The sequence below is a fragment of the Planococcus citri genome, chromosome 1 (genome assembly GCF_950023065.1).
Source record: "Planococcus citri chromosome 1, ihPlaCitr1.1, whole genome shotgun sequence".
Lineage (NCBI taxonomy): Eukaryota > Metazoa > Arthropoda > Insecta > Hemiptera > Pseudococcidae > Planococcus > Planococcus citri.
Window position 1 is genome coordinate 41,070,964 of NC_088677.1, and position 7,470 is coordinate 41,078,433.

Sequence of the window (7,470 nt, forward strand, 5' to 3'; positions counted from 1 at the left end):
CCACCTACCTATATGAAATTCGTTGAAAATAGGATATGATTTCTTGTATATTTGGTATTTGTACAATTCCTTCGGGTGATATATTTACTAATAATGTTGTTTTTGTGTTTCAAAAACATGTCGTCGGTGATTTACCTCCGTGATGCAATAGTAGGTACAATAATTATTGGAATTTTGCCGAAAGCTTGTACCTACCTATATGATCGTTTATACTTTTACTCATACGGTATAACCATGACTAATTCCGTTCAAATACAAATGCTTCTTCGTTTTTAAACATTTTTTTGTTCTTTCGAAAACGTAATAATTTTTGATTTTCTTCGTTGATTTATAGGTACGTGTACAATTTCTTTGTATTTTTCAAAGAAAAAAAAAAGAAAAGTGTCAAACATTGATAATTTCTATTTAGGTTATCGAATTGGAACCAATTTTGTAGAATTTGTTTTAAAATGAAAAAACTACTCAAAATAATGTGAAAAAAAATAAACGTTACACTTGAAAAATCTTATCAGTTGTTATCGGAAGTGTTACATATTAGTACATATGAAATCACCTAGTTGTGGTTTGTTTGCGAGTTTCAATGACCTACTTTTATTAATTTTAACAACGTATTTAGGTCATAATTAACGCTAAATATTTTTAATTTTCTCGTATAAATTGTTATTGTCTAGACTTTGGTTTGAGAACGGAAAAATGATCTAATGTTCAAATATGCACACATTACGTACTCGTACATTCAATTCGATAGCCTTTTACCTTCGATATTTCTCCTTGATCCTTTCAACGTTACAGATCAATTTCTGCGTAATTTTCAAACAAATCAAAAATACGTTTATAACGAATAAAGAAGAAAATAATACGATAATTATTCTCGTACGAAAAAGTATACGGATTGAATCTATTGATAAAATGTCGTTTTTCCCTTCGAAATACGAACAATTTGAAAAAATTGTCAAACAATTGATCAATTAAGAAGAAAAAAAGTAAATGAAAACGTATATGATGTTCTGTTTCAGGTGAACAATTTGGATTTTTTCTTATCGGCGAGCAGTATTTCAAATGAGATTTGTATTTGTACAAAGACGATACGTGAGAGCGTTTTCCTCCTCCTGTTACCATGACAATTATAATTACAGAAAAGACAGCGGAAAAAAATCGAAAATGAAAAAAGGTACTTATCCTACTCTTGTCTATAGCCTGGACCATCATCACTGTGACACTGTGTGTTTTCTTTTTGCCAAAATCCATTTGAACCATCACGCAAACATCCTATATTTTGTATTTTAACAATGATACAAGTCGCACATTATTGTTATCTGATACGATAGAGAAAAATCATTACCGTAGTTTTCCATATTTATGTATTCTTATTTGTGTGTAATTTTTAATTTGAGCAAATTCGTCGAAGTCGTGTTAACCATTCCCCTTTCCCTATTTTTTTTTTTTTTTTTTTTTTTTTTTTGAAATGGCCAGTTTTTATTTATCGACCGTTTGCTCGAGTTAATTATTTATTTTTTAATCATTACTATTATTGTTGTTTTTTTCTTTTTTTGAGGAAAAAATTTCCTACCAAGTTTTAAAGTTTTATGTTTATTGTTAGATTTTGTTGAGGATCTTTTTTTGAAATTTATTGTGATAGCGGAAGGCTGTCGTGAAAGCTTTTTATCGATCGGAAAGTTTTTATTTTGGTTCTTTGAGATTTCTATTTGACTTTTTTATGTATCAACTTTTTTGGTTTCTTACTCGATGAGTGTTTAAATCCGGATGGCCGTGATTTGAAATAAGTTACGAATGTTTTATCAGTGAAATATTTGACCAGAAGCGTTTCTTTTTTAGCTATACGATGGGGGAGGGGGTCCTATCAGGACGTACCAAGTAGGTACCGTTTTTGAAAAATGAAAGGAAAAAATCGTTTTAATTTTATTACCAAATACTCCAAGGATTCTGTTTGTGTTTTCTGAGAAGCTAAAAGTATTTTTTGAAAAAAAAAACAAAAAAAACTATATTTATATTTTTTAATTCTCTTTTGATGTTAATTTAGTTACGTGTGTTTTCTCCTTTTGAATATGTAATATTTTAAATCACGAGCACGTTTTCCGAATGGTCTTTTTTTTCTTCTTAATTTGGGATTCTTTTTAATCGAATTCATTTATATGTGTTTAAAAAAAAAAAAAGAAAGCGTGATATTTTGATATTAACTTTAAATTACATATGTTGCTTTTTAAAATGTACATAAATGTTATTACCGTATTTTTTGTGATGCACATCTGTAAAAAGTGTGCCATTTTATATGTTACATTTTGCTTCTCAGGGATAAGGTATGTTTTTAACGATTAAAAAGAATTCGAGTTTGTTTTTAACCCTTCCAATGTGTTTTTGAAATTTTCCTAGCTGTTTTAATCGATTGAAAATCCTGTTAACCTTTTTTTTTTTTTTGACATACTATAATATGTAGTATATTTAATGATCGTTGAAAAATAATTTTTTTCGACGATGTTTCTCCCTTCTATGTAGGTATTTCACTTGATTTTATGGTAATTTGAATTATGCGCGCAGGACGTTAAAATTTTACTTTTCGATCAATTATATTAGAATTCTCCTTCGAATTTTGTATAGAAGAGAGTTTAAATATCATGTGCCTTTGTTGTTCCTACGCTCGTAATATCGTTTATATTAAGAAAAGCTTTCATTAGAGACGCTTGAGTGTGAAATTTCGGCCATCTTTAATAACCGAACCCAGTAACGTTACTTGGGAGTATTCCCCTTGTCTCCTTGCTCCTTTCATTTGACCTATATTTCTGGGAGCACGTAGTACAAAATTTTGCAAAATTTTATTAAATTTATACGTGATTATCATGTGTTTTTTTCATGTCTTCCGTGATTAAACTGTAAACGAGTAGGAGGGAAAAGGATGGGGTTTTAAAATTCTGGCTTTAGCTTCCGCCCATATTGATTTTTTTGTCATGATTTATATTTTTTCATTTGATATAAAATGAACTACCTTGGTTTATTTATACGAAGTATTATGATTTTCGATTAGTTTTAAGCTAATGCTGCATTTTAATCGCAAGTGTTTGTAATTACTCGAGGGACCAAGTGGAAAAGAGCTAGTGGTCTTGAAATTTCAGTTTTATGCGTTCAAAATTGCAAATTTTTATCATCACCTCGTTTAAAAGGGTGACTAAACTCGTTCGATTTTAGTATTAATTTTGAACATTTTATTCATGCGTTGATCTTTTAGATTTCACTAGCTGTCGATGTCAATTTATCGAATTTAAGTTTTGATATGATTTTTTTTCTTAATTGAAAAGCTTTTGTTACCGAGTGGACGATAAATACCTAGAAAGCTGTGATGAAACTTACCAAAAACATCTCAATTTTTATTGAAATGATCCGTTGAAGGGCGGAAAGTCGGAAAATCATTTTGAGATTTTTTTTGCAGAAATTAAGAATGAAATATACTGTGAAAAATATTCGCATCGAGCGTTATCATATAAAAATGTTATTAAGGTATTCGAGATTTTCCTAAGAGCAGCATGAAAATAATTTTTTGTAAGTTGCATCACTGCTGTCTGGTTATGCAATAATACATCGTTCACCTGGTACGCCTTCGAACTGCACTGAATTTTTGATTCTGATAGCTGATTATTTGGTTGATAAAAAGTGATGTAAATCAAAATATTGATATTTTTCGAAATCGCTAGAATTTTGAAAGCAAAAATTATATATTTAAAGAAAAACAATCGGCAACCCGGTCTCAAAATTTCAGTCATCTATATCATCTAAAATTTGATTTTAATGCGAAACTATCGATAAATGATACCCGAATAGGACTAACTACCTATTTTTGAATGACAAAATGAAAGGGCGAAAGAATGGAATTTGTTGGACCAAAAAAAATAATTTTATCGATAGATTTGCTATATTCGTTTAGTTTTCTATTTGGATGCAAATTTAGAATATCAGATCTTTTAAAAAAAATAGGTAGCTCGACTAAATAGAGTGAAAAAATGATATAAAAATGATTAAAAAATATAATATAACTCGAGTATTTTGATAATACTTACCAAAAATATATGTACTCGTATTTACGAAAGATTTTATTTATTTGCTTAACCGATACCGATTGCGGAAGTGTTAGAAGAATATTTAGCACACGATTCTAACAATACATACCAACATTCCACTATTGTTTTTAATTTTTTTTCGCCCATAACTGCCTGCTATTTGGATTTATTTAGTTGTATATACATATTTTTATTTATTTATTGATGATTTTTAATGAATTATTATTCAGCGAAATCATAGCTTGAATATCAACTCTTTTACCAATTTGATTTAGCAACTTGAAAGACTTGAATTTTGCTCTGTTCGTATGAATATTACTATTTTCGCAGTTACCATGTTTGAAAATTTACTACGCGAAACGCTTAATTACCAAAATAATCCATCAAAAATTGTTATCCTGGGTTTAAATAAAATTCAACGCTGGTTTTGTTCTGTTTTACTATGTTTCTTCCTTCTTTTTATTTTCTTTTACGCGTTTTTTTTTCAAAAATAAAATGAAAAATACCTGATACTTCATTACGAACGATCAATTTGAATAGTGTGAGAGAATTAAAAGCGCAAAGCAAACTATAAATTCGGTAGTGTTTCACCATATTTATTGATAAAAAGAATAACGTTACCTGTTTGTATGCATCGTGTAGATTTTTTTTTCACTAAGCTACACATTTATTATTTTAAACATAAAAGTTTGTTTTATTTGATAAGAATTTTATAATTGTAGGATTGTTATATTATTGCAACATTGTTTACCATTTTGAAAACGGAGACTGATTACCGATTAAATTTGATTTTGCGCGAATAATTTTCATATAAAATACAAATTCAGTTCCCTTTTAACGAGTAATTGAGTATTTTGAGGTGCGTATGTAACATTTTATTTATGAAACGAAATTGTAAATTTAGATCTCACTAAGATGATTCTTCGATTAAGAAAAGTCATTTTTTAAATTACTAGTGTTGTAAAAAGTATAAATTGTATAATTTATCTATTTTTGTTTCTCTTTCGATGTGTTCTACTTTCGAGTGCGTATTCGTTATATTTAAATTCTCAAATACGAAATTGTGATAAGGAAATCTTGTCATTGATGTTTTGTCCCCTGGGAATGGGTTTGAATAGGGGACTAGGAGGATCTCAGCGTACTCGTGACGGTCTTTTTATCATTTTTTTTTTGTTTCCATTTATGCTTTGAAATGATTTCAAATAAGGCGATAATTTTTATGTTTCACCTTGTAACTTTAATTTTCCAAATTTAATTATAGTCTCAGCCTGCCAAAAGAAAACACGAGTAGGGCATCAATTTGACTGAAATTTGTATTAGCAGGTACATAGAAAATTGTCAACATGACAAAATACTTCGAAAAATTCAGAACCATTCATCGAACATTCCTGTTTAAAGTTTTGATAAAATTTTGCAATCAATAAAAATTCATTTTCTGAAATTATGGCTTAAATTGTACATAGAATACGACCTGAATAAGTTTTATTTTTTTTCTGAGCGAATCAATTCAACGAGCCACTTTTCCTAAAATTATTCGAGTAGTTTTTCCATCAGGCTTATTAGTATGATTCTGGTGACAGACCCTGTTGATTAAAATTATTCGAAGTAAATTGCCAAAATTTATGTTTACTTCTTTTTATGAATTAATCAGCGCGTAAAATTTGAAAATATCAATTACGTACGTATTGGTTCGATCTGCTAATTGATATAAGTTTGGCGGTAAAAACTGCATATTGATTATTTGTGGATCGAAATACAAATTGTTTCAATTTATATGATCGATTGATTCGATCTTGACGAAATCTACGCGAAGAGAATGGATTTCCTTATCACGATTTCATTATAAATATTTTTGCGAGATTTGAATTTCGAGTCTAATGCTGTATAAGTTAATTTACAGCATATTGTGCTGATTTAGTTTTCATCCATTGTGTGGCCAAGTTCCTTGTACGTGTGTATTAAAAGATCATAAAATGATTACGTTTGTTGTAATGCTTATTGTTATAGGCTAACGTGTTCCGTTCATAATGATATCATTACTTTGTAAATTTCAAATCATATTTTTAATTCGTTCGATGTCCAAGGCAAAATTTACTTACCGCATAGCTTTTATTTTCCTTTTATGTTTGCAAAGCTGATAAAAATGACCGAAAAAATTGCGATGGGTAATTTACTTGTTTACTTCGACAAATACCTCGTTTTTCTGTTCCTGCATACGTGGAATCTCCATATTACCCCGTATTGTGCCATTTTTTTCCCAATCTGCAGTAGTCTTTTGAAAGCAGTATTAACAGAGTTACTTTTCTTCGTGTTACCTTTTGTTCTTGACATACTACCTGTACCTACTACATATTTTGGCAAATTTTATTTCAACGATTACGCACATTTTAATTACCTTTGAAAAAATACGCCATTTCAACCGTATTCGATATTCGATGTCATACCCCCTGTTTTTTTGGTTGCAATTTTATTCACTCCTCGTCGGGCTGAATAATAATGTTGATGAAAAGCTCGAAACCGTGTTGTATTTTGGTTGGGAAACGCTCTTCGCAAGGTGAAGAAATATTTTTTGTAGTTAATCAAAACAGGTTTTTTTTTGGTGTTAGTGCGGTTATAGTGTTTGATTTTTCTATTCGTTTGTATCTTTTCCTTGCCCAAATTTAGCTACAAAAAGGTAAAAGTTACCTTCCTTATATTTTGTAAATTTTTTTTGTAACCCATCGCCTTATTTAGTAATTGTATTATTTACAGTAGTTTTTACTTGCTTGTTAATGTATAATTTTTTTTTTCTATTCTATTTTTGTGCGCGGTTTTTATATAGATGTTGAATTTGTAAATGTTAATTTATTTTCTGTATTTTAAAAATTTTAATTATAATTTGTAAAAAAAAAACTTGTTATTTAAAGTATATGTTGTTGTTTGTAAATACTCTGTCTCTCTGTAATAATTGTAGGTAACAGTTTGTTTTAACATTGATTTTAAAATACCAATCGTTTGAAAGTAGCGTTCCCTTGAATTTTTTTCTGAAATTATTTATACAAGTTCTGTGATATTCTTTTAAAAAAATTTGTTTTTATAGGTGTTTTATCTTTTCTTTTTCTTTTTCATTTATTATTATTTTATTTTATTTCTTTTATTTCTTTTTTTTTTGTTTGAAAGTTATATGCTACTGTTTTAAACTTACCTCCGAATAAAAGTGTATTATATCATCATTATTTAAATCTTTATGTTTTTTTTTCTTCTCTTCTTTTTCTTTTGAAAAGTAAAATTTTTTTCAGAGAGTAAGATGAAATTGATTTCTTTTTTTATTGGTCTCAAAATACTTACAGATACAATTATTATTAATTTTGTAACTATATTACGTATTTAAAGTATAATTTATAAGAAACAACATCTGTTACCT

The 7,470-nt window shown here is 28.6% G+C and overlaps 1 protein-coding gene across 4 annotated transcripts in view; it reads left to right on the plus strand.

Moving 5' to 3' along the window:
* Positions 1 to 7,282, plus strand: part of ftz-f1 (ftz transcription factor 1) — a 115,476-nt gene extending 108,194 nt beyond the window's left edge. For all 4 annotated transcript variants that reach the window (XM_065344819.1, XM_065344821.1, XM_065344820.1 and 1 more), the window contains one exon: positions 1,017 to 7,282. The gene's annotated coding sequence lies outside the window, so the exon portion shown is untranslated. The remainder of the gene's footprint in view (positions 1 to 1,016) is intronic.
* Positions 7,283 to 7,470: the final 188 nt, after the last annotated feature.